This window comes from Cydia amplana, chromosome 18 (genome assembly GCF_948474715.1).
Source record: "Cydia amplana chromosome 18, ilCydAmpl1.1, whole genome shotgun sequence".
In the NCBI taxonomy this organism is placed as follows: domain Eukaryota; kingdom Metazoa; phylum Arthropoda; class Insecta; order Lepidoptera; family Tortricidae; genus Cydia; species Cydia amplana.
The window spans coordinates 1,359,194-1,385,724 of record NC_086086.1 but is presented as its reverse complement, the minus strand read 5'-3'; the positions used below and the strand labels follow the sequence as shown (position 1 = coordinate 1,385,724).

Here is a 26,531-nt window from a genome sequence, read left to right as displayed (position 1 = left end):
AAAATCACGTTTGTTGTCCATACAACAAACCCCATGAGCCCCACTTAAATCTTTATTTTATTCTGTTTTTAGTATTTGTTGTTATAGCGGCAACAGAAATACATCAACTGCCTAGCTATCACGGTTCGTGAGATACAGCCTGGTGACAGACGGACGGACGGACGGACGGACGGACGGAGGGACGGACGGACGGACGGACAGCGGAGTCTTAGTAATAGGGTCCCGTTTTTACCCTTTGGGTACGGAACCCTAAAAACTATCAGCATGCTACATTTTATTATAACAAGAAACTAGGCTGAATATATCCAGAGATCCGGAAGATAACATGAAAACCGACACAAATTCCAAAATACTACTATTTACGAGTATACAACCGAACATGTAAATAGACTTTTACTACTCCGACCCATGTAATCCCATTAAATAAAACTCCAAATAGACCTTATGTGTACAACCAAAAGGTTTAAAATAGAGTGGTGGTCTGAGAGATACAAATGACATAAACAAGACAAAGATGGCTTCTATGGCATTTTATGACGCGTTGGATGATATATACTTCCTCATATCATCACGCGTATGTATTATTTTGACATCTAGTATGGGTAGATAGTGCCTATGATTATCACCCTAAGGGGCGCCAATGCGCTGTAAAATTAAGTAATAATAAAGCTATAGGTAAAGATTTTATACGATACATATAAAATATATAATAAATCCTTAGACGCCATGATGCCAAAACTTTTTTTAATAAAACTTTCAGCCGATATAACTTTGAAATTTGACTCTTTATTTCTGAGACAGACTTTATTACGTGAAAAGCACTAACTGCTTAATGCCAGTCATTTTATTCGACTCTGCTAGTAATCTGCATAATATTTTATTACAGCTCGTTAAATAAAATCGTGCATTTTGTAGACGACGACGACTGTTCTAAACCGACGGAATTGTTGATTTAATAGTTTCTAACTCTGCTTTAACTTTTATGAGCTTGGTGAATTTTCATGATACAATTTCATTTAACCGTGCTAGTTCAGAAAAAAACTATAGTAGTACAGGGAACATATTCGTAATTTCATTTTATGGTACAATTCCCAACACAAATATAATCCATTAAAGTAAGCTCGTTACTGAAATATAATATATATACCTACGCATACCTATATTTGTTTATTTAAATAAAATGTGACTGTTACTTTATTTCATATTAAAGTTTTTCACAGAATTATACAAAAACCCTAACCTAAAAAAACAAAATGTACTAGTACAACATTATTACAACATTAAAAAGGCAAATAAGACTTAAACGATATCCAAACGAACGTACATAACGTGGAAATTATCAAAACACAATAAAAACACTCGTTCCAAACTCCAACATTCAATATCTGTGATTTTGTTCGTAAAGATGAAAACTTTTTGTCGAAGTTCTGAAAGTCATTGAGCATTTTATTTATTCAATACGTCACGTGGGAATAACCCTTTGACAGGGACAAAGTTTTTGGTTGGATTCTGGCAATTGTTTACATTTATTTACAGTTCCGTTCCCGAAGAGTGACAGTAAGCCCATTTTACAAAACTTCATGTTTCCGTCAATCTCTCAACAAAATGAAATCTATAAATACACAATAAAACATGCAATATACATATAAGGCGACCGGTTCTTAAGTTTGCCTTCTTTCATAATATCATACTTTTAGAGATTGTTCGGAAAGAGAAGAGTCGTGGAATGTATTGGGCCCCATACATTCCACGACTCTTCTCTTTCCACACAGACTCTATAAGAGTGCATACAAATCCAAATTTTCCATACAAATCTACAATTTATTTAAAAAATAAGATAAATAAAAAATAACGATGGGTTTTCTTTCTTTTTGGGCTATTTACAAATTTTCCAACGTGTCAGAAAAACGTAAAGGAATAAAGAATACCTACAAATATAATAAAGTTAAAAATTAAACAGGCAGCAGGTACCTACAACCCATCTTACAAAACGTAGTTTAGTTATTTTTATGTCAAAAAGAATAAATGTATGAAAACATAATAATATTAGATTTTTAATAATAAATTAATTATTTGATATTTGATATTAAAAATCGTTTTGACAAAACCTACTGGTAACAGAATACATAGTAACAGAATGTAACGAGTAAAATTACGTATAAGCGAAGCTTCCGAAATAACCCTTCAAATGAATTTCTTTCGAAACGAGTTTAGAGAATAACACTTTATCAGGATTCAGATCCAAAGGACTGATGGCTGTTTGTAACAATCGTTGCGGCATTGTACCTTGTTGCTGTGTAACTGTGTTTCTCGTGGTTATTTTTCTATGCACAATAAAGCATAATACATACATACATTGTCCACAAAAGGGCTTATGGTATCAGCCCATTACAGGTTGTTGTGACCTTTCGTATATAAAATGAGGTGGATGAGGCTTGCACGTGGCGATCTTGAGGTTTCATACATGCCGGTTTAGAACATCGACCTGTGAAATTTACTAAGAAGCTGCTCGAAATAAGTATATTTTGTGTTATCATAGACCGCTAAGCTTAAGTGAGACTAGGCTGGACATGTCTGCCGCATGCGTCCGGATAAGTGGGCCAAAATGGTTCCCGATCGGGACCCACGGAACACCCTAGATGGTGCAGGCAGACCGAAAACGAGATGGCGGGATGAGTTGAACGTACCTATTCTATTTAAATTGGTTGGGAAAGGACAAACAACATGGTCGAGTGGAGGAAACGAGGGGTGCAGGGTGGCATTTGTCCAGCAATAGAACACAAAATTAGGCTAATAAAAATATTATATTAATTTTTAGTTTCCCTATCAAACTAATGCTATAAATTACCTACCGACGTTTGGCTCATGTATATCTTGCGCGTCATCCTTCTCAACCCTATGCATGCCTCGCAAAAACATGGACCAACCTGATATCGTAAATACCTATTCCGTCGGACCGTCATCTCTTCGAGACCCCTTTCTTAATCTTAAATCGGATTTATCGGTATACTCGGAATATCTGCCTTGGCTTTTGCCCGTCGGCTTATTGAGCACTTGGCAAATGCAATTAAATGTTACATTCGGATTGAAACTGTACCAGCAGACAAATTATACAGTCATGGCCAAATTAAGAGGAACACAAAAAAAGTTGATTACTACTTTGGAAATTAACTTTAGGTACTGTAATCCAGTAAATTTGTTCATGAGTATATAAGTAGATAGCTACATTCACGTGTCGCTTTTTAACATACTATAATGTAGACAAATACTGTCATATTCGGTATTAGTGCGGCGTTGCGTTACACAGCATCGCTGCCGGCTGTTTCCTCCAGGAAATGTCATCTTGGACATCGACGTTGATTTTAACATTTCCTACAGCAGTTCAGTCGACTGCAATGAGCCAGTAACGGTAAAAAAAGGTCATATAATCAAGCTATTTGACGCTTTCTGTAGCAAATCAGTCAGCAGCATTGCTGCAGCAGTAACGCTGATGCAGTCTTAATCCGAAAGTAACCTTAATACTCAACGACACGTTTCTGGAACGGCATGAGGAAACATTTATTTGGATTTATGGAGATGAACGGCGGAATTAGGTTGAGTTTCGTAATCCTTCAATGATTTTTAGTGCTCAGTAAAGTAATGTTTTAGTGCTCGTATCTCGTGATGTTCGTTCGTTCGTCCGTAAAGAACGTGCCACTTGACTACTTGAGTATGATATTACGTCCAAAGCTCAACGTTTTTCGACTGCATTTTAAGTACTTGGGTGGCTACTGGTCCAATTTTGGTTTGCATGGTGACTAATTTTGATGGTGTCAATCAATCCTATTGTTGTTGATGTATAAAGTGAATAGGGGGTCAAATGTACAAATGAAATAAAAGAAGTCGGAAATGAGAATGAAATGTGTAGTAAATAATAGTATAGCTTTGAAGTAGTATATATCTCCACTGAATGTAATGTCGCGACAGTAATGTAACGCTGCAATACTATAACAGTAATGCTGGTGTACTAAATCCGAGCGGTAGGTACCAATATACGTCAATATCGCATTATAATACACACTCAGTAACAATTCCTTGCTCTTACAATTTTCAACAACAGCGTCCGATTACAAGAAATAATACGTCACAAACATTGTACAATTGCCAGACGCCGAACTCAATTTGAACGCAATTATTCTTAAAACCTTTTTATCCGTAAAAAATAGGTTACGACCAAATCCAGGGTCAGGAAATTAGTTAAATTTGGCTCGCTCGGCGAACTGATTGTCTTTTATGAAAGCTTGGCTGGTTGCCTAATTCGTTTTTACTTTTAAAATAAAAGTGTACAGCGGTTTATTGTAGTTTGGTATTTGTGAGTTTTTGTTAATGTTCACGTTTTTGAATTGGAATTAATATTAATTACCGCTCTTAGTTTTAGTATGACGATCATTATGAGATATGTATTAGACATGTATTTTGTTATTTATAGTTCTCAAATTTCTTTTTAAATTTGTAATTTGATTTTCATTGTTGACATTGTATAATTACGTTTGCATGCTGAATTATTGACGATCATAATGTAAATTCATATAGATTAGCATAAGAATAATTTATAGTGTAATTTATCATTATGAAATAAATAAAATAAACTAAACTAATATTGGGATTCATTTCATAACGGGGTTTTATATTTAGTGTCGAATGGTTAACAGTATATATTTTATTCAGCCCTTATCCAGCCACATCTAGGCATAGGCCAATTTAAACCTACATTTAGACATCAAAATGATATCTAAATAATGTATTTTTGTTATCATTCTCCCATGCGTCTCGCTTGCACCAAACCCAAAACATGTACGAACAAGTACGAGCGAAATGCACGCGCGAATTCTTGAATGGTAACGAAACGACATCATTTAGATGTTATTTTGATGTCAAAGTGACATCAAAAACGTTATCGTGCGTATTGGTCTCAAGGTCAACACGCCTGATTTCGTAGCCAGTTTGTAAAAATGTGTTATAATAAATTTCATTCGTTTAAAATATTGCACAAGAAATTAAAAAGGTTGATAATATTATAAGCTTAGTGAGTGCTACGTTTCAAGCAATTTATTCAAGCTACTTAATTAAAGTATTTTATTTCACGTTCCGTACGTGGGCGGAGGACAAAAGGATTAATAATATAGGGTCCGTTACCCTTTTCGGTTTTCATTACGTTTCTAAGGAAATTAAAAATAGACAATTTGTCAACATTTAATTAAACTAGGAGGTCGCCATTCATCACCCTTATAGGGCACAATCAATATATATTACTTAATCCAATTACAAAAAAAAAACCGACTTCAAAAAGGATGAAATGAAATATTATCCGTTTTGAAGTCTATGCGTTACCAACTGATATGTTTGAAGTCGGTTCCAAGCCAAGTAGTAACAATACCAGTCAATCAATCAAATAGTCAAAGTCAGTGGCTTGGCACCGACTTCAAACATATCAGTTGGTAACGCATAGACTTCAAAAAGGATAATATTTTATTTCATCCTTTTTGAAATTGTTTTTTTTTTGTAAAAAGTTTTTTATTTTTCCATTTTTAGTTTTAACGCATTATTAAGAGCGCGACACATGAATGAAAAAAAAATCGGACTACTCTGTAAAAAGTTATGCGTGGTCATACGTTACAATCGGTGAGTGAAAAATCAATCATCCCCTATTTTCCTACCCTGAAGGTTGGATTTTTTTTCCAAATTTATATGGGACCAACTTCGGGGTATACCCTTTCCAATAAAAAAATAATTATCAAAATCGAACTACTCTTTAAAAAGTTATGCGTGATCATACATAAAAAAAAATATATATATATACGCGTCGATTTGAGAACCTCCTCCGTTTTTTTCGTCGGTTAAAAATAGGGATGATGACATATGTTGAATTTTATACGAAGTCAAAATCTAGTTAAATAGATAGAAATAATATTATTATATAGAAAATTGTGCCCAAAAAATATAATACATAAAAATAGAAATACAAAAACCATAATTATTTAAACTGATTTTTTTTATTAAAAAAAGGTAGCATTCGCTTGATATTTATCTTGGGTAAACAACACAATACAACACATTATGATTCTCTTTACGTCACACAGTTTACAATACAATAGTACAGAAATAGGAACATAGACAATTAAGTACATAAGTAACAACAGGCTTTCTTATTTATCACTAAATAAATGTTTAATGCTTCAAATCATTTTAATCTGTTTTTAATATACAATATAAATAAATATGCCTGAATTATTACGTTTATAATTATTTCAGAAGACATATCATCTTGGTCCTCTTGATAATTATAATTAGAATGATTAAGTAGGGACTAAGAGATTTACCGCCCATTACTGGATTACGCAGAAGCTTTGTTAATAACCTAGCAGACCATTGGATTAACCTAAATCCTAGGGACCCTATTCAACTTGTTTCAATTTGAGTACGTAACATGCCACGGTTTTTTAAAGTACCAGTTTATGTTATTTAAATTGATTAAACGCTGCAAATAGTTGTAAAAAATATTTAATAAAACATTTGTCCTTTGTCACATATCTCGCAATACTTCCTAATAATGTTTTTAAGTTGTCAAAGACGTCAACTGACGCGCTACAGCGGCTACAGCCCAATATCAACCTTCATGCATTCCGACAAGGTTCACATTGAAGCGTGGCATTCAAAGGGGTACTAATAATTGATCTATTTTGTAATCAAACTCAAAAGTATTTAAAACAGCAAAGTCTGCACGTCTGGTTATCCGTTATAATCGCGAGGGCTGGGCGGTCAAACCCGATAAATCGAAATATTTTATTATTCAAATAAGAATTCTACGCATTTCACATATTATAGTTCTCATTTCAAAAACCCTTTTACTCGACTTATCGGTTTTAACCACCCACCCCTATTCGTGTATTGAATACGATACGAAGTCTAGCCGTCTTAAACCCAACAATAAAGTTTAGCAAAAACTAGTAAATATCCTCTCACTCAACTATAATTAAACTCAATTCATAATACTTTCAAAAATCACCGCCGGCAAAAGCCGTAAACTGAAATTTTAACCTCTGATATTCCAATCCTAGAAAAATGTTTCGTTAAACTTTTTCGAGCTATTTACAAGATTAACTTTCTACAGTTCAACCGCAAACTGTACAGATATATTTAATAACAGTAAATACACCTAAGAATCCTTACAGCGATCTGCTAAATAAAGATGTGAGTTTTGTACGGAGTTGCGCTACTGTTTTTTATGTAGCTGTGCCTGCGCGCTCCATCGCCGCGTAGACCTCAGTCTTGCTACACCAACCGCCTCGGCTGCTACGACGCGTAGCGGTCACGGATGGCCGTTTGATACGAATGCTACGAAACTACAACTTTAGCTCGATTCAGCTAAAAAGTGTGTGTATATTTAGTAAAAATAGATTTTTAGTGCACTCATTTTAGTGTTTGTGTTTGGTGAGTGTGAACATGGACCGGTGTCCGAATTGCAAAAACAACGAACGATGACCTTTATATTTTGCAGGTTAGTTGTTTTTTTAATTAAGGGCAAAGCCCGTAACGTCTCTTGGTTGAATAGATGGTAACGTTAGTGCAAAAAGGCTTTGCAGGTCTGTTATTTGCATTTTAATTAGCTCTTAAGAGTGTGTACGAAGAGACTTTGGAAATAAATTGAGCACCGTTTTGTAGTTTGTAATTAGTTTTAACAAGTATTGCTTTTAAGTCAAATATTGCGGCGAATTTCAATCACTTACTTAGTTCTCAACATTTATAAAGATATAAATTAACATTTTCGAGGGTTTAACACAAGTATGTACACACCTCTTAAATTTCTGAACGATTTAGAATTTTGAAAACAATTTTAAGGGGCCTTTAATTATTCAAAATTAATTGCGACAACTAATTACGATAAAATTATTAATGATAGAACCTAAACGTAATTTAAACGATGTCATTAACTATTCATTAGAACCTAATGAGGTTAAGTTGATAGTGAATGTTTATTTCAGTAATTTCCAATTTTACATAACACAAAATTATTGCTACCATAAATATACGGTAAGTATAAAATGTAAATGGTCATTCTGAAAAAATATATCTCCAGTCTAATTGCCACGACCCATACAAAGTGTATAAAAAGAGTCGTGGCAATTAGACGCAAACGCAGACATAATTTTCAGAGAATGACCTTAAAACATTTTAAGATAACATCTCAAGATAAAAATACTTATCTTATCAGATTGCCACTTTTTAAAATTAAATTAACGACTAACGAGCCAGTCACCTTCAGGGGAAGCAGCTATCCAATATAGCAATTATAGTTAATTGACATAAGCAAAACCAGGGAGCCTAGCCAAAATGACAATTGATGATAGGTAACGTCGATCAAAACTTAAAAAAATGTATGGAACTTTTCACGTGACCTTTCGTAGCGTCTGTATACATTTTTTTACTTCGTTTGTCATTTTTAGATGTACGATTATCAAATTGGCTAGACTAGAACCCGTACCATAAGTCACTGATGACAGTGTCAAAACTGACATATACGCTATCGAGAACGTAATTTACTTTCTATACATCTCGTTCGCACTAATATGCGAGTACGAGCGAGATGTATGGAAAGTAAATTACGTTCTCAATAGCGTTTATGTCAGTGCCAAACTGATGGTAGCCGTACAGGCCAGTAGACCCGTCTTTTTCTAACTGTATTTATCAAAGAGGGACCGGTAGTATCTTGCGGGCGAGATACTGTCGCGCCAATCATGTGCTAGCCCGGCAGATCAGCTATCATGGTCGCATTTTTATCACCTGTCATGCCATGCGTCACTTTCGCACTTACATATTTGTTAGAACGTGACGGCCATGGTGACAAAATGATAAAGAGACGGCTATCTTAGCCCTACAGGAGTCACTTAAATATGTCGACTGTCGATTAACTCTCTTACTGATGTGTGACGTCAATTTTATAGCATTAAGAATATATGAATATAGCATTTGTAATTAACACATAATATTTAACGATAGTTATTAATTATCTTATCTTCCTTCCTAGTTGTACCCTTGAGTATGAGGGTCGTGATCGCATGCAATTACTCTTCATAGTCTTAGCTGTATAACTCGGGTTTTTGTCAAATGGATCGCATGGTAGACTACATTTAGCAGCGCTCATATTGATAGCGGCTATTAATGATGTAATTTTATTTTAATGTGCTTAATCGCTACAGATGTCAAATTTTAAGAATTCTACAGTAAGATTATCACACATAAATAATATGTATAAAAAAGGCAAGAAAGGTATATTTCCAGTGATGGAAATGTAAGTAAGTAAATGTTTGTTTTTTAACTTAATTCCGTACACGGCGGGAAGAAGTTGATAACTCGCGGAAAAAAATGGAAGAAATTTGAACCTTATGCAATTTAATTTTAAGTTCAAATTTCTTCAATAAAATATCTCGAGTTATCAACTTCTTCCCGTCATGTACCGAATTTGTCATCAGTCCCTTAGGCCCACATGTACCATTACACCAACCCGGGGTTAAACGGTTAAACCTGGAGTTACATTGGTTTCCAGTACAATTTGACACTGGGTTTACGTTTTAACCGCTTAACCCCGGGTTATTGAGATGGTGCAAGTGGGCCTTAGATACAGAGAATATTGTTAAATCTGCACTATTTATAAATCATAACCAAAAATCACAATAAAAATTATAAAGCTTCTCAATTAACTCTGGCAAAGAAATTAACTTTAGGCAGTTCTTTAACGTTCTATTACGTAGAACGACGTCTTTATTACTAAGTTCGGACGTTGGGCTAAATTTCGAAGGGTTTTTACTGCCGACAGGGTTGAAATACAGGCTTAATTGAAATAATCAAGACAGTGGAGTGGCTGTACTAATGTTCTTTCCGCTGTTAATTGCGGTTTTGGGCCATTTATTTTTATTAGTTTTGCCGTCGTATTAAAGTGATCGTCGTTATAGGAATCCTGAAATCCCAATCCGTCACCGAATCATAGCAGAATTTACGTTTCATGTTATAAATAGCAGTAAGATGATAATTTTCCTAGGCACAAAGTTCAATTCTAAAAATAGAAAATAACACCTACAACAAAGAGGTAAGCGACGTTGTACGACAACTTCTGTATTAACTAGCCTCAAAGGAAAATACCCTCAAATATGGAAATATAATACACTACCCCAAAATACGACAAATAATTGATGCCGACGCCCTCGATCAAGGGTATCAATTCAGTATCACTGGATTCAATATGGCGTTAATAATAGAACATTGTTCGCTCCGAGCTCTGCAAAACTAGTTCTATTTACGTGTACTACCCGTTAATAACCCGTGTAACAAATGGGAAAAGGAACAGGTGTGACAATCGGTGAACATAATATAAATGTGTTACGGAATGACAAATCAATTTGTAGTTTGTCTAGTCTAGATTATCTGTTGATGTAGTGCTGGTGGCATCATCAGGTTCCACAAAAACGACCAAAAATCAGAAGTCATCGCATTCATTCGTGACAAACTTTTTATATTATCATAAGTACATAAGTATAAAAATAACAGATGAAACATGATTTCTGACATTTAAATTTACTACTTATGAATTATATAACATTAGTTTATAACGGTCGTATTCGAAGACTGCGGTACGATAACGATCTGTCAGTGTCAAAAGTGTAATTTTTCAACTAAAAACGTCACTTTTGACACTGACAGATCGGTATTGACGCGGAAGTTTATTAATTCGTGGAAGTGATTAGATATTTAGACGCTTGGAGAGCTTTTAAATCTTCAAATCTTATTATTTATAGGTATTTTTATATTTTTATTATCTGTTGGTATTTTCTCTGACATTGTAGACTTTTTAAATCTCCAAATAATGTTTTGTTACACCTAGACTGTTATACATTTATGTTATATTGTAGTAATTGTTACTACAATACTACAATACTACACTGTTGTTGTACTATAGTAATAATGTAATAGTTACCCGGGTACTCGCTGTTTGTATTTATAAAAGTTGCCACGTATTTTTCATAAAACTATAATGATGTCACTGTAGATGTCGTAATGACTCGTGAAAGAGCCCTTGACCCCCTATACATTTTTGAATTTTAAATAATTTTCAAGTAATCATAAAAATATTCGCCTTCAACGTCGTCTGCATGAATCCATTTGCGTGTAACCTACGTAGTAATGTCGACGGGATAACGACGTGTGCTGCTGCTCTCAGGCGTTGCTATTACCGTGCTTAATGATCAGCGCCGGCGGTTAGTAATGGTTCTAGTGATCATACTGATCATGCTAGAGATATCATTGCATTATGACTTTCAGATATTGATCCATACTGTTGCAGCCAGTGATAGGAACCGGTATTTTGCAAAAACTTCGAAATAACCATAATTTTCGAATTATTTTATACTCGAAATGTAGGACTTTGTTGTGTTTCTAGGTAACGACTTAATATAAATATGTAGACAGAAGTGTCTATACATACCTACCTATTCATGGTGGGTAGGTTGCTTTGCTCCCTGCTTAGCAGGGTCACCAACCGACTGTGCTAGGAGGTATTTTTAACTCACCTAAACTTAACTGCACTTATTAACGAACATATTTGGTACGATTGGATAATCGTGACAATGTCAGCATTTTATACTGTAGCTAATAATAAAAATAAAATAATCTAGAAAGGACAACATGCTATTATCTTATACCTTTAAACGAGCAATTCTTGTTATTTATATTTTTCAGGGATCTCGGAAACGGCTTTAAATATTTCGATGAAATTTGATACATATGGGTTTTTGGGGCGCGAAAAATCGATCTAGCTAGGTTTTATCTCTGGGAAAACGCGCATTTTTGAGTTTAAATTTTTTTTTGCTCGGTCTCCCAGATATTGAATAGGTACTTAAAAAGTGCGCTCACGATATTTTTCCAAAAAGTACAAACTACTCATCAGCTAAGTCATAACACATGTAATATTTTTTGGGTTAAACTTCCACAATACAATCGCTATCCATCTCGCTTATTGCTGCCTAAAGAGGCAAAAAATTTTAGGAAAACTCGAAACCGCACTGTCACGGTCTAAGATTTTTTCATCAAAAGAAAAGGCATCCGTGGCATCATTTATAGCATCGATCGTAGCTATAAAAAGGTCGTTTGCCGACCAACGAGCCGGCTCGGCAGGGATCGTTAAAGCCAGGTATACTTATTGGAACAATTGCAAAATGCCTCCTTTAACGTAATCCCAACAACTTGACTGGGGCTCGAGTAATTTTAAATCAAATTACGCAGGCCTTTGTTGTTTTTATTGGCATTAGCAATAGGTGCCTTCTTTTTATTTTATTTTTGGCACATTCAAATCGAATTTACTGTTTTGATCGAGCTAATATTACTTATATTATATTTGGGGTAAATTTTATTTTGGTTTCGTTTTTTTTTTTTCGCCAGATATCGATTAAGTTTGGTGGATAAATAGTTCCGCGCGATGTCACCGTATGTTCTAAAAATCTTTCATGGAGTTAATAAAACGTATGGTGTTTTCGTATCTCAGCGGAAAAATAAATAAAAAAAATTGGTTTTCGGATTGGGATTTCGTATTTATTTTACACAGAATGAGGCGCCCTTCGAAGCAGCAATATTTTATGATAATAAAAATGGCAACAAAATAAATGTCGGATAAACTGGATAGGTATAATTTAGCGAAACTTAAACGGAATATGCGGTTGGCGCCAAAGAAGAAATAATTAAATGTATCCAAGATATTAATAGCGAAACTTAAACGGAATATGCGGTCGGCGCCAAAGAAGAAATAATGAAATGTATCCAAGATATAGCATTGCAATGTAATGAAAAGTATAATTATTCCTTATTTTTTATGCTTACAATTCAGAATTATTGAAGTATATTATTTTACGTCACCCTAGGCGCGTAAATGGGATTTTGTTACCGCTACGCGAGAAGAAAATCTCATTTCCTGGCCAAGGCAAGACGTAAAACTTTATACAAACCACAAGCGGTAATTCGTAAAGCCCCAGATCGCATATATATGGCCCTCACCTTCGGTTCGGGCCACAAACACCTGCGATCTGGAGCATTTACGAATTCACCTCCCTAGGCATGTAATGTACTATTTCGTTATAAACTGAACATCAAGACTTTTTAAGTGTGATATAATATATGATATTATATGACAGTGTTGTTATGGCGATATTTTTTGTGAGAGTGCATTAGCGGTTACAGTTAGTAAATTGGTTCTTTACGCTTCTGAAGGCCCAAAAAATGGGCGCTGTGTCATAATAAATATTTATGCCGCAACATTAAGTTGACGTTACATTTTATGATACATACATAAAAATAAAGGTTAAAATACACCGACTCTCGACATCGAAACTCGATGGATCCGATTTTGTAGATTTCCCCTGTGCCTGTAGGTGCGAACGATATTGTTGCCAATATGTAATAACAACGGTTTATGAATATATATTGATGTACCTAACACAATATCTGTCACACTGTGATGACATGTTGATTTGGTAGTTGCAGCGTTAAAATAATACCTACCTAATAAAGTTACGTTGCCAAATTATATCGAGTATTTTATGCAACCGTTGTTTAAGAGAGGTCAAAAAAGGCGAGTGGCGTGAGTAACAATTTGAGGCGAAGCCGAAAATTGTTAATAAAGATGCCACGAGTATTTTTTGACTCAGTTAAACAACGTTGCATACAGTACTTTTTCTACGACCAAGCACTTACTTTGAAATAAAATTGTGAATTTAACAAATATTTTTAATTCAAGAAGTAGCAAAAATGGAAAACTACTGGCGGGAAAAGAATGAATGAATGAAATTAAAAAAAAAAACATGTCTATGGTTCACTTATTTGTCAGAGATGACATTTAAAATAAGGTTGGCAACACTGTATTTCATTCAATATTTTTTAAGTGGTCATTACACGAAGTATCGTAAAATCGCCAAAAAGATACTGCACAATGTGTATGCACAAATTCTTTTTTGGGGAATAGACTTGTCTTGACAACTATAAGGTAGGGTTTTAAAGGTGTGTTCACGACCCTTTAAATGACAAATAAAAGTACGGGAGTAGAAAAAATCATTATACACGACATAATTCGTCTTAAGAGTTTTATTTCATGAATAACTATCGCGGTAACCGAAGATAATACTAATAACAGTTTATCTTTATGTTAGTCGTTATTGGCGATTTTTGAACGCATCATAAATGGTTTATGATATACCTATGTATTCTAACCTAATCTAAAACATTATTTTTGTACAAATGGGAAAACTTCGGAAAATGTGACGTTTTCAACTAAAAGGTCGGTTGTCGATAAGGTTGATTTCAAATTGAAGCTATATGGAAATAGTGCCTTATTGACAACCGACAATAAGTACCCCTTTTGGTTGAAAACGGCACAAATGCTCTGACAAGACGAGAACATGTGCATCGGGGCCAGTAGATTCCTATTGTTTGTCAATTACTTATCTTATTGTTTGTCAAGGGCTTGGAAGCGTCATTCAATATTGAATGGGATTGTATACTCGGAGATAAATAGATGTAGGTTGGCACAGGATGAGCTGTTAGACTGTGTTTGTGTGAATCTACGAGTTCTACGACATATTTACATTGATGCTTACACTTAAAGATAACTGAAGTGTGCAAAAGGGAACCTATCACGTATATGAATGTTTCATGAGTGAGAAAGAGGCAGAATATAAATGAAAAAAACTTGACCACTTTGAGGCCAGGAGTTGTCACATATGACGCAGCACGCGCACCACAAGTGTTGAACTGCATGTAGTGGTGCTATAGAACCTAGAATACCCTCAGCGTGTAACCTCTGTGGTCTCCTGGTGTACATAATCCACCAATTCAGCAGCCGTGGCGGTGTAATGCAGTCGCGTTTGAACTATTTCGATGATCTACTTCTGTGGTAAACGAGATAAGTCATTGACATCTTGGGTATACTTGGGTATTTGAGAATTTATTGAGACTCTTTTTCTTAAAAATTCTTGGCATCCAATAAGCGGATGTATTATGACAACCCAAAATAATAATCTTTCAATATCCGTATTTGTGACCTATTCGTCGTTTTCTGATTACATATCTGAATAAATTATTTACGTAATATTGTCTTCGGTTACCGCGATAAGTATAGTTACTCATGAAATAAAACTATTAAAACGGATTATATCGCGTGTGTTTATTTTATATACTACATCGGGAATCGTCGGGATGTAGTATAAATTCAATATACGCGATATAATCCGTTTTAATAGTTTCATTTCATTAATCATTTACGATTACACAGAGTTTTTGTTGCAAAAACTACAGTTAAACAAGTCACATTAGCTGTTGCGAACGCAACCTTTATATACATTTGTATAAAATCTCAATATCTATATTCCTAATGCAGTAGCTAAACGCGGCCGTCGGGCTCGGCTAGTATTCGGAGCTTTTTCTTAAGCACCAAATAGGAGCGCTCCACATACTTTGTATCGCGGCCAATTAGAGGCACCTAAATTTAAACCACCTTTTGTACTTATCAAATATTGCAAATCACTCTCTCATCAGCCTCCATACAGTAACTACACCACTTCTACATTTAATCGTTTTGGCAAGAACCCTTTGTAACCAGTATCTTTGGAAGATTACATCAGTTTACTTTAGCGTCGTAAATCGAAGCGTTTTATTTGAGTCGTCGAGCTCCTGACCTTCCTGATTATCTACCAAATACGCCGTGTAAACCCAGACAGCTCCCTCACCCATGCATTTAACACCAGGTTGACAACCGCATTACTGCATATTGTCCCCGCTGCGCGCTGTTTAATTTACTTTCAAACTCACAGGCCAATTCGAACGAACACATGACATCAGAATAACAGGTTCTTTATTCATGCAGCAAAAGATAAAATTACAATCTAAAATCAAAAACTAAAGTTTTAATTACGGATATTTATCAAATCAAAAAATCTTTTGAAAAATACATTTTCCTGAACTAACTATGAATTAAAGATTTAAAAACTAAACTAAAATTAAAATAAACCGACATAAAAATGAAACTATTAATACTTATATGATTATATAAAAACTAAAATATACTAATATAATAAATGAAAATAAAAATAAGTTATAAAAAGAACACCCCTAAAGTTAAAAATAAACTAAGTACTTATAATAAAATTAAAAACTAAACTAAACTAAATAAATAAAAAATGTAAAAAAAGATGCTGGCAGCATTCCCTCGCTGAATGGCAATACTTATGCGCTGCAAGAGAAAGCTGCTAGCTCTCTGGTCAGCAGTTGTATCGACGAGCTTTTTACATAGTTCTTTGAAAAGAACATGTGCGCTTGGACCCCAAGGCCCCAGTGTCTCGACACCATATGCCACATCAGATTTTATATTTGAATGATGTCATTCAGGGCCTGATTTGGATTTTGAACTAGACATCTATCAGATATCTATTAGACATCACCAGTGTCAAACAAGTGTCAAAAGTGACGTTTTTGTTTGAAGAAGCGTCACTTTTGAGTTTTGACACTTGTTTGATACTGGTGATGTCTAATAGACACCTGATAGATATCTAGTTCAAAATCCAAATTAGGCCCTGAAACCAAAACATGTTTATTGTGTTGGCGCGAGCGAGACGCACGTACGGGCAATTGACAAGGTATCATTTCGAATTAAGTTTGAATTGGCCTTAGTATCGCTGTTATTACAATGTACATTACATCCAAAATTAACATTACCGCGATGACAATGTGCAATGTGCATCGTCAGAAATGCATTACCCGTTCTGTTGTTGAGGTGAAAAGGGCGTATGTGCTTTTTAGTGTAGTGGTTTTTTACAGCTAGGGTTTGCAATCCAGATCCGGAATGTATGAAATTATCCGGAGCTGGAGCTAGATCCGGATCCGCGGATCTTCCCATACATTTCGGATCCGGCGTGCTAACTTAGTTACAGCATAATGTATGTTAGTTTGTAATTGTAAATTTATCTATGGGCCTTAGTTACCTCAATATAACAAATGACTGGTCTGGCCTATGGTTCTTGACGAGTGGTCTGGCCTAGTGGGTAGTGACCCTGTCTGTTAAGCTGCGGTCCTGTGTTCGAATCCTAGTAAGGGCATTTATTTGTGTGATAAGCACAGATATTTGTTCCTGAGTCTTGGGTGTTTTCTATGTATTTATGTATTTGTATATTATACATATCGTTGTCTGAGTACCCACAACACAAGCCTTCTTGAGCTTACTGTGGGACTTAGTCAATCTGTGTAAGAATGTCCTATAATATTTATTTATTATTATTATTTATAAATGATATTTTATTTGATTACTGCTGCAGTATTGTACACAGCATTATACTGCCGCTAATGTCAAACTCGATGTTGCTGCCCGGAATTTTGACGATTACGGCAGCAACGCAGTCGGTAGTAATGTCGCGCTGCATTATTGCTGCAGTAATGCTGGTAATTAATCCGTACCGCTTCTAATGTTTAGGTTAATGGTTAGGTTAATGTTTAGGTGTTAGGTTGGCCTATTGGACTAGGGCTTCCAATACCGGGATCCCGGTATTTCGGGATCCCGGGATCCCGTCTTTTTAAACGCATTTTTCAATACCGGTATTTTTAAAGGCAATACCGGAATCCCGGTATTTTAAAAAATGAGGGATATGCGCAGTATAAACCCTTTAAATCCATTATATTCGGCTGTATCAAAAAGCTTACTAAACGTCAGACACATCTAGAGTTAGACCAAGAAAAGTCTGCAACGATTTTGATAGCACGCGCAGTGCAAGTGTTATATTAAACGTCAAACTTCTATGAAATTATGACGTACAAATAACACTTGCACCGCGTACTGCGTATGCTATCAAAATCGTTGCAGACTTTACTTGGTCTAACTCTAACTGGTCTTTAGCCCGCATTTTATTATTGAAACAAGATCGTTGCCTAATGCGTCAGATAAATATTTGGTGGTTGGTGGTGAATGAATCCTGAAGTTATGTGAGTGATGAATATGATGATAGTGACATTAACAATAACATAATTAGTTCTTAAAATTTTATCAAAAAATAAAACGAAAGAGCAAGGATAACTGTAATAATGGCAAACCAATTTTGACGGAAATTTGAAAAAATATTGTCTGGTTGGTTAAAGTCTATTTTTTTATTCGGTAGAATGAAATGACAGTTCATAGTATGAACATAAAATGTAATTTCATACTATGAAATGTCATTTTAGTTTACCGAATAAAAAAATAGACTTTAAGTTGGACTACAAATGTGACTGGTGAGGTGAAGTCAACATATTGGATAAAATTATTGCCAACCTGGAGTGTGAAATAAAATTATTGCAGATGGCGGTATTGATTGTTTATTGTTGTAATAGCTTTTAGGACATATCTGGTATTCCAGTGAGCCTTTCTAATTCCCCTTTTTAATAAAACTATATATTTTTAAGCGATTCATATCCAATACCGGGATCCCGGGATCCCGGTATTGATGAAGACAGTTTCGGTATTAATACCGGTATTGTGAGAAGTCCGGTATTTGGAAGCCCTATATTGGACTTATGTGCTTATTGTGTCTTTTTTCTTTTTCCTTGTTTGTTTTATTTTGTTACTGTGTTTTGCGACAATAAATGACTTTTTATTTATTTTTTATTTTTTTATTTTTTTCTGCAATATTGAATTGAATTTCTATGAAAACCTTTTAATTCTATTTTGTATCCGGTGAAGCACTGAATGGTTTGAATAACCACGAGGGAGGCCATCAATATAGCAATAGAGGAAAATATAAATAACTTATATCACCCAATACGTCTCCATTAGAGTTTCCTCGCAACGTATTTCCGTAAATAAATTATTCAATACCCGAGCGTTTAAAATTAGAAAATCGATGCGTCTTTCCACTTTTTAGTAAAAAGGTAGTAATTCTCCAAAGTTGTGCGGGCTCGTCAAATATTAAGCGACATGAATAATATAAGGAGCGGCGCAAGAAATCGACGACAGGCAAGCAAAAACCGGCCAAGTGCCAGTCGGACTCGCGCACGAAGTGTTACGCGAAAAAACGGCAAAATAATTTCGTTTGTACCAACCACTTACATATTTATTTTATTCTGTTTTTAGTTTCTTTTGTTATAGCGGCAACAGCAATACATCATCTGTGAAAATTCCAGCAACTGTCTATCACGGTTCATGAGATACAGTCTGGTGACAAATGGACAGACAGGGGGACAGACGGACAGTGGAGTCTTAGTAACAGAGTCCAGTTTTTAGTTTTACCCTTTCGGTACGGAACCCTAAAAACGGGCCTCACGCGGTTGTGTTACCAGCCTTATCTAAAAAGACGTATGTGTCTACAAGCCACTGGTACGGATACGTCTTTTTTGCTTAGCAGTAAAAGTTTGTGCTGGATTTTTTAGAGATACTAAATGTTGACTGTTTGCTCGACATATAAACAGAGGTGTGCAAGTAAATGAACCCTTAGCTATGTTGATGTTAGCCAATGACACGTGTTGATGTTACCCGTTGAGATTTTGTTGGTTTAAGTACTGAATTTTAATACAACTGGGTTTGAGTTAACTGGTCAAAAATGTTCGGGCGAACGGGCGTTTTTGGAGTGGCAATACAAAAGTAAAAAATTTGAGTATATTTTAATAATACAAGTTTCAGAAATAGAATAGGATTCCAGATATATAATTAGTAAATAATTAATTTTAATATTCATTTATTGTATGTTAAATACAAGAAATACATTTATAATGCTAACTCAAAATAAAATAACAGGAACCATCTAGGTGTATGACAGAGATAATTTCGTCGGGTGAGTAGTAAAAGTCACTAACTAACACCATTGAAATTATTGGACAATAAGCCGTGTCACAAGTGTAATAAAGTGCATTGTTACTTTAATTTTTTGATAGTACTTAGTGACTTTTACTTGTCATCCAACGATTTACTTTATTAAAAACAATTGTGTTGTATGAAAGTCAATATCCCGAGCTTAAGTTCTTATCTTAATGTAATCAAAATTAAATGAACATGCCCAATGACGATAAGATTATTGTGCATTATAATAATTAAGACACAAAATAACCTTCATTAAAGAACATTTCTCTCTAATTATCCGCTTGTGTTTGTAATGGGCTAAAATAATGATTTTTCCGGTAATTCGACGAAACACTTAGGGACCCATAATTCGGTAATTTATTTTTATGTTATAGCCAAAGGATTACACTATTACAAGGGTAAATTGCAAATTAAACACAGCTTTGGCATCTGCAGTATTACACCAGCATTATTTTATTACTCTCCGATCTTTTTACCACAGGTTATTACATAAAGACAAAGATGGAAGAGATTGCTCTTTAGCGATAAGACCGCCTATTGTCTGCCTCTATCTTTTATCGATTGTTTTTCTTTTAGCTGTATCTTTAACTGAGGTGTAAAAAATATCCATTCCTCCACCATCAAATCACTACATAGTATAAAACAAAGTCGCTTCCCGCTGTCTTTCTGTCTGTCTGTATGTATGCTTAGATCTTTAAAACTACGCAACGGATTTTCATGCGTTTTTAATAGATAGAGTGATTCAAGAGGTTTATGCATAATGTGTTAACCCGTGCGAAGCCGGGGCGGGTCGCTAGTTACAATATAAACTAAACCAGTTAAAGCGAAGTTTAATATTTATTCTAACCTTATGTCAATACAGAACCGGTGCAAACCCAAACACGCACAAACAACCGACGAGAAAGCTTACATGTATATAGTTTGCTTATCGCGGGGTCCCTAAACTTTGCCACTTTAACTAAATTTACCTAAAATTAAATGAACATAATATTAGTAGGTATATTAACGACGACGGAGCTTAATAATATTTACAGGATTGTGAACGGTAATAGAGGGCATTTTGCAAAATAACATAATGTACCTACCTACATTTTGATTATAGGTAGTACATTACATTTTATTTATATTTTATTGAAGAACAGCATTAGATTCCACATAAATGAGATACTAAATAATAATAATAAAATATTTATCTCAACTTGAATTATAAAATTCTAAAACCAAACAATTAGTATCATGTACTTACATTAAAATAAAACCAACTTATGCAACAAAACCATAATGAATAATTAATTCATAATTCTTTATTGCAACCTACCAAGAAAAGTCTGCAACGATTTGATAGCATGCGCAGTGCAAATGTTATTTATAAGTCATCATTTCATAGAAGTTCGACGTTTAAAATAACACTTGCACTGCGTGTACTAACAAAATCGTCGCAGACTTATCTTATTCTAACTCTAGCTATATTCCCCACTGAATAGCATTATCCAATCATACATTCTTATTGCCTACATTATCATTTCAAACATTTGGAGCATCCTCAGGCGTAATGAACACGTCCTTATCAAAGTGTGTGAATGTATAATAAACGTTCCCTAATAGTATTATGTCCCTCTATTACTTAAGTTTCTGAACAAGCCTTCCTTAATTTATTCAAGAAGGCCGGTTCTGTTGTAATAATTCGATATCGCTCCTTGAGTATCATATTCGTATTAAAAAAAAAACAAAGATTAGAATAAACAAAGGGACTTTTCGATTTCTCAAAGGTTGAATTTCGCAGCACGAATTATTTTGTATGCCTCAATACAAAATAATTTGTGCTGCGAAAATGTGGTTCTTAAAGATCTATTATTATATTTTAATTTTCTAACGTGAATCAATAAGTGCAAGCGCAATGTTTTTTGAGATCTGGATAACATTTCGTCGACGATATAGAATGCCTATACGTAAAAACTAGCCAAGACAAATCCTTTATAATTTCAGGATTTTCTACACAGCACAGAACTTGGCACCCATATAGATCTCAATTCTTTTGTCGGCGAGTCAACAACGACACATATTCTTAATACCTATTGAACTTGGCTTTCATTTCACATTTATGTTTTTGTTGGGATGGTTTTTACATGATACTTATGCAGAAAATAAACAGTTTTTTTCGTAAATTTTTACAATATTAATTATTTTAAACAGAATTTTGCTACATAGCGACTTAAATTTGGTTCACTTAAAATCGTCATGTGTAAAGTTTACACATAGCGATTTGTTGCCAAAGTAACGTAGCACGAGCTGCACGAGAAATGATACATAGCGGATTTTAGGGTCAATAAATCGCCATGTGCAACATTATCGCCATCACCCTCGACGGAAAACAAGGCATTTAATTTCGTTATGTGCAAAAAAAATCACATAGCTATTTTTTTGTACAAATTTTGTTAGTTATTTTCAAAACTAATATAGATATAAAAAAAATATTGATATAGGTCGACGGGAAATTGAAAAAGGAATTAGAATGTGCCAAAATCAAAAAATCGTAAAAAAACACATAGCGATTTATTATTCGCACCGACGATATAGAAATAGAATAAAATATGACGTTTCAAATGTTCATCATAATTACCCAAACGTGAAATTGTTACAATGTGTACTTTTCTAATATACTCCGGCTTCACAAACCAGCGATCACGTCTCCCCCGAGAGAGACCAAACTCATATTTAGCCATTTCGCCGTTACTCAATTTACAAATACCCCTGTTCGAACGAAAAAAATACCGATCATGAATTTAAACACGTATTACAGCACCGATGAAATAAATTGGATTATAGATCGTAAGCACACAAATTTCAACCGTAAATTGGGTACAAAGGGGCTAATTTCAATTCCGCGACGTTTTCAGAATTCTTTGTAAGCACTTGCCTCCTAATGAGTAACTGGCAACATTATTTTGTAAAGGCTCCTTTGTTTTTCAACAACGCAACAGAATTTACGTGTGACCTACCTACCTCAGTATATTACTTTGTTTGAAAACTTTTCGGCAAAGGCTCGTGTCGTTTATTAAGTATGTGTTTTTGCGAGTGTTTATTTTTTGAGGGTGGGTAAAGTAAATGAACACATGTTTTTTTTAAAGGCGTATGGTTTTCAGGTCAGTATTATCTCCAGTCTACAAAGCGCAACATATATCTCAAAGATTATTTCTGAATTGTTTTATACCTATAGGTATTAGAAAAGGGATAATGGTGTGGAAAAGATTAAGCTCCCAGTCAGGGGCAGCTGCTGCGCTTAAAGATTTAATGTTTAGTTCGTTTGCTTGGTCTCGATTTTGGATTTCAATGTCAAGGATTCCAGTCGTTAGTGGTATTTGTATTAGTCAAAGCTAAGATTTAGTATGTTAAAACATTAAACACAGCTTTGGCATCTGCAGTATTACACCAGCATTATTTTATTACTCTCCGATCTTTTTACCACAGGTTATTACATAAAGACAAAGATGGAAGAGATTGCTCTTTAGCGATAAGACCGCCTATTGTCTGCCTCTATCTTTTATCGATTGTTTTTCTTTTAGCTGTATCTTTAACTGAGGTGTAAAAAATATCCATTCCTCCACCATCAAATCACTACATAGTATAAAACAAAGTCGCTTCCCGCTGTCTTTCTGTCTGTCTATATGTATGCTTAGATCTTTAAAACTACGCAACGGATTTTCATGCGTTTTTAATAGATAGAGTGATTCAAGAGGTTTATGCATAATGTGTTAACCCGTGCGAAGCCGGGGCGGGTCGCTAGTTACAATATAAACTAAACCAGTTAAAGCGAAGTTTAATATTTATTCTAACCTTATGTCAATACAGAACCGGTGCAAACCCAAACACGCACAAACAACCGACGAGAAAGCTTACATGTATATAGTTTGCTTATCGCGGGGTCCCTAAACTTTGCCACTTTAACTAAATTTACCTAAAATTAAATGAACATAATATTAGTAGGTATATTAACGACGACGGAGCTTAATAATATTTACAGGATTGTGAACGGTAATAGAGGGCATTTTGCAAAATAACATAATGTACCTACCTACATTTTGATTATAGGTAGTACATTACATTTTATTTATATTTTATTGAAGAACAGCATTAGATTCCACATAAATGAGATACTAAATAATAATAATAAAATATTTATCTCAACTTGAATTATAAAATTCTAAAACCAAACAATTAGTATCATGTACTTACATTAAAATAAAACCAACTTATGCAACAAAACCATAATGAATAATTAATTCATAATTCTTTATTGCAACCTACCAAGAAAAGTCTGCAACGATTTGATAGCATGCGCAGTGCAAATGTTATTTATAAGTCATCATTTCATAGAAGTTCGACGTTTAAAATAACACTTGCACTGCGTGTACTAACAAAATCGTCGCAGACTTATCTTATTCTAACTCTAGCTATATTCCCCACTGAATAGCATTATCCAATCATACATTCTTATTGCCTACATTATCATTTCAAACATTTGGAGCATCCTCAGGCGTAATGAACACGTCCTTATCAAAGTGTGTGAATGTATAATAAACGTTCCCTAATAGTATTATGTCCCTCTATTACTTAAGTTTCTGAACAAGCCTTCCTTAATTTATTCAAGAAGGCCGGTTCTGTTGTAATAATTCGATATCGCTCCTTGAGTATCATATTCGTATTAAAAAAAAAACAAAGATTAGAATAAACAAAGGGACTTTTCGATTTCTCAAAGGTTGAATTTCGCAGCACGAATTATTTTGTATGCCTCAATACAAAATAATTTGTGCTGCGAAAATGTGGTTCTTAAAGATCTATTATTATATTTTAATTTTCTAACGTGAATCAATAAGTGCAAGCGCAATGTTTTTTGAGATCTGGATAACATTTCGTCGACGATATAGAATGCCTATACGTAAAAACTAGCCAAGACAAATCCTTTATAATTTCAGGATTTTCTACACAGCACAGAACTTGGCACCCATATAGATCTCAATTCTTTTGTCGGCGAGTCAACAACGACACATATTCTTAATACCTATTGAACTTGGCTTTCATTTCACATTTATGTTTTTGTTGGGATGGTTTTTACATGATACTTATGCAGAAAATAAACAGTTTTTTTCGTAAATTTTTACAATATTAATTATTTTAAACAGAATTTTGCTACATAGCGACTTAAATTTGGTTCACTTAAAATCGTCATGTGTAAAGTTTACACATAGCGATTTGTTGCCAAAGTAACGTAGCACGAGCTGCACGAGAAATGATACATAGCGGATTTTAGGGTCAATAAATCGCCATGTGCAACATTATCGCCATCACCCTCGACGGAAAACAAGGCATTTAATTTCGTTATGTGCAAAAAAAATCACATAGCTATTTTTTTGTACAAATTTTGTTAGTTATTTTCAAAACTAATATAGATATAAAAAAAATATTGATATAGGTCGACGGGAAATTGAAAAAGGAATTAGAATGTGCCAAAATCAAAAAATCGTAAAAAAACACATAGCGATTTATTATTCGCACCGACGATATAGAAATAGAATAAAATATGACGTTTCAAATGTTCATCATAATTACCCAAACGTGAAATTGTTACAATGTGTACTTTTCTAATATACTCCGGCTTCACAAACCAGCGATCACGTCTCCCCCGAGAGAGACCAAACTCATATTTAGCCATTTCGCCGTTACTCAATTTACAAATACCCCTGTTCGAACGAAAAAAATACCGATCATGAATTTAAACACGTATTACAGCACCGATGAAATAAATTGGATTATAGATCGTAAGCACACAAATTTCAACCGTAAATTGGGTACAAAGGGGCTAATTTCAATTCCGCGACGTTTTCAGAATTCTTTGTAAGCACTTGCCTCCTAATGAGTAACTGGCAACATTATTTTGTAAAGGCTCCTTTGTTTTTCAACAACGCAACAGAATTTACGTGTGACCTACCTACCTCAGTATATTACTTTGTTTGAAAACTTTTCGGCAAAGGCTCGTGTCGTTTATTAAGTATGTGTTTTTGCGAGTGTTTATTTTTTGAGGGTGGGTAAAGTAAATGAACACATGTTTTTTTTAAAGGCGTATGGTTTTCAGGTCAGTATTATCTCCAGTCTACAAAGCGCAACATATATCTCAAAGATTATTTCTGAATTGTTTTATACCTATAGGTATTAGAAAAGGGATAATGGTGTGGAAAAGATTAAGCTCCCAGTCAGGGGCAGCTGCTGCGCTTAAAGATTTAATGTTTAGTTCGTTTGCTTGGTCTCGATTTTGGATTTCAATGTCAAGGATTCCAGTCGTTAGTGGTATTTGTATTAGTCAAAGCTAAGATTTAGTATGTTAAAACATATAGTGCCTTAAGTTAATGTAGGGACGCCAATCATTATTATAAATAACATATTTTTATGATAAATATAATAACAAAAAGTGTATGAATACTCAAATATTTAAATAAAATTACTTTATATCATCAATTTGAACTAGATCAAAAAAGATATATAATATAAACTTTATTTTTTAATTTTCTCATTTACTCCCCAAAAATGGCCTCCATATATTTGTGTACGTTACATGTCCGTCTGTAGGTCACAAACTCACATATGTGTG

At 34.4% G+C, this 26,531-nt stretch overlaps 1 protein-coding gene across 1 annotated transcript in view; it reads left to right on the top strand.

Moving 5' to 3' along the window:
• Window positions 1-7,135: 7,135 nt before the first annotated feature.
• Window positions 7,136-26,531, top strand: part of LOC134656291 (uncharacterized) — a 126,991-nt gene continuing 107,595 nt past the window's right edge. The window contains exon 1 of the mRNA XM_063511810.1: window positions 7,136-7,537. The gene's annotated coding sequence lies outside the window, so the exon portion shown is untranslated. The remainder of the gene's footprint in view (window positions 7,538-26,531) is intronic.